This window comes from Hyperoodon ampullatus (assembly GCF_949752795.1).
Source record: "Hyperoodon ampullatus genome assembly, chromosome: 4".
Lineage (NCBI taxonomy): Eukaryota > Metazoa > Chordata > Mammalia > Artiodactyla > Ziphiidae > Hyperoodon > Hyperoodon ampullatus.
Window position 1 is genome coordinate 62,835,906 of NC_136917.1, and position 2,487 is coordinate 62,838,392.

Here is a 2,487-nt window from a genome sequence, read left to right on the forward strand (position 1 = left end):
TTGGAAGCGAGGACCAGAGGGCGCCAGGGCGGGCGCAGGGGGCCGTGGCCTCTCCCGCAGCAGCTGTCAGAGAGAACCAGGCAGGGAGGCGTCGCCGGTGACGGCACCTCATGAAACATTGATGCCCGGCCGCCGCACTGCCATCTCCCGGCACCTTGAGCCAAAGCGGCAGCCCTGAGTCCCTTGGCCGTCGGGGGGCAGGCTCAGGTGCTCCTGTCCCCGGGGGTAGTCCCACACCGACTGCCCGCCCGACTCTGTGTCCCATCCCATGGCCCCAAGCAGCAGGCTCAGACTAGGCACTTGGGGGAAGCAGGAGCCTGTTTGTCCAACTGGTTTCCGGCACAAGGCTTCACGCGGGATATCTGGCCATGGGTGAAGAACCCAGTCGTCTGCGGATGGAACCCAGTTCCCCTCAGTCCGGCCCATCTCCCAGTAGCCACCAGCCAGGAATAGCCACCAACCAGGTCACAAGGTTGAGTCCTCCCCCGTGGAAAGGCCAAGCAGGATGACTGCTGGAGGGTGTGCAGGCAAGGGGCTGGACAAGGGGCCTCAGAAGTCTGTCCTCGTGGGGTCGGTCTCTCCTTTCCTCAACAGCCCAACCCCTGAGGAGGAAGGGGTGGGGGGAGAATTCTCCAAGCAGAGCAGATCGGGCGGTTGTCCCTCCCTAGTAACCCCCCCCCCCCCATACACAGAGAAACTCTAGAGTGTGTCCTCAACCTCCCTTGGCTGCCAAGCTCTGCGCAGCGGACTCCCCCTGTCAATATGCAAGGGCAGCTCCCTCCCGCAGGCTGAGAAGAAAGGAGGAAAGGTCGACTCTCACAACCCCAGCTCAACCGTCACCTAGCGGGACGTGGGGAAACTCCGACCAGACCCCGACTAAACCGAGATCGGGCTCAGCCCCTCACGTGTCAGGTGGGAAACTGAGCCCGGGGACAGAAAGCCTGCGGGGGCCAGACCGGGACTCGCAGAGACTTCGTCCGCATGCGGCCAGGCCCCGCCTCCGCGCGCGCAGTCCCGGGGCGCGCTCAACGGCCTAGGGCCCGGGCCACGAGCCGCGCAGACCCCTGCCTGCGCCCCGAGGGAAGCCGGGACCCCTAGCCGGCGGGACTGCGCGCCGTCCCCTCCGCGCTGGTCCCGGCTAGAGCCTCGCTTCCCCTCCCCCCTTCCCGCCTCCCCAGCTAGTGTCCCCGCCTTCCCCGCGGGCAACGGGCGGCGGCGGCGGGGCAGCGGGAGGAGCGGGCCGAGCAGCGGCAGCCGCGTCCTTGCACGCTGGGATGTAGCGAACCAGAAGGGGCCGAAGCTGCGCGCAGAGCCGGAGACGCAGCTGGATCCGGGGCCCTAGCCAGAGTCGAAACCTAAGCCAGAGTCCGTGGCGAGCGAGCCCGGAGCCGAGGAGCCGCACGCGCCGCGCAGTCCGGGTCAGGTAAGAGTCTTTGGGCTAGGGGCGCTGGGTCCCCGCAGTGTTGGGGCGCAAGGAGGTGGTGGCCGAGTTGCGCGCTGTTTGCTCCGGGAGTAGGTGGGGTCCAGCCGGTGGCGCGGGACTGAGCACATAGCGAAGGCCAGGCGCCATCAAGCAGCTCCAGGAGTTCGTTCCTGCGCCCAGCGCACAATCACAACTGCCATCGTCGGGCGCTACCTCACCTAACCGGTGAACCCACGCCACGCTTTAGCCCTGGGCACCCTAATAGGGCAAGAGTTTCGGGGGTGCGGGCCCCAGCCCTGCGAAGGGCACAGCCCTGGACGTCCTTCGCAGCCCCTCGTGGTGGCGCGGACCGCTGGGGACCTCTGGGAGAAAGGGCAAGCGAGAGGGCCGTCCGCCGCTCCCCGCAGCACCCAGGAATGGGGGCCCCAGAACGAGCGGAAGCGCTGGCCCCTCCGCACGCGCGGGGACTTCGGCGTTAGCTTCGCGTCAACAGGGTATTTTTCCTAAACGAAACCGCTTCATTCGTTCGTTCGTTCGTTTGTTCGGGCAGCTGTGCCGCAGGAAAGCAACAGACGTCGCCCCGGCTCTCTTCGCCGCGCACCCCGACGTCCCGCCGCAGTGCTTGGAGGCGCCCCCAGCCCAAAGCGGCCTGCCGGAGCCGCCACCGGTCAGGCTTTTCCTTACCCTGAGAGAAACCCCAAATGCTCTTCGCAAAATCCAATAAAGACATTCCCGCAGCTTCTGCAGGGTTTGGTTGTTGACTCTGGGTTCCGGAGCACACAGCCGCTTCTCTAGAACCGGGTCTCGGAATTCTGAAATTGACCAGCCTCCTAAATCTCAGCCGATTCCACCGTGGTTAAGCGAGGGCCCAGTGGCCGGAATCGCAGAAATGGGAACCCCAGGCCGGAATCCTGGTTCCAAGGTTTTCCGATTTAGGAATTCCCTTAATCAAAATATTTGAATCCACTTTCTGAGAAACCAAGGCTCAGGCTCAGGCATTCTCTTGACAGCCCAGTGGCCTCTGACAGCCACCAGGGCCAGAGGGAGGCAACCGCAGGTTGCTG

The 2,487-nt window shown here is 65.2% G+C and overlaps 1 long non-coding RNA gene across 1 annotated transcript; it reads left to right on the top strand.

Moving 5' to 3' along the window:
- Window positions 1-1,284: 1,284 nt before the first annotated feature.
- On the top strand, window positions 1,285-2,165 carry LOC307051525. The gene is made up of 2 exons (XR_013810830.1): window positions 1,285-1,423; window positions 1,974-2,165. It is a non-coding gene; the product is annotated as an uncharacterized lncRNA (long non-coding RNA).
- Window positions 2,166-2,487: the final 322 nt, after the last annotated feature.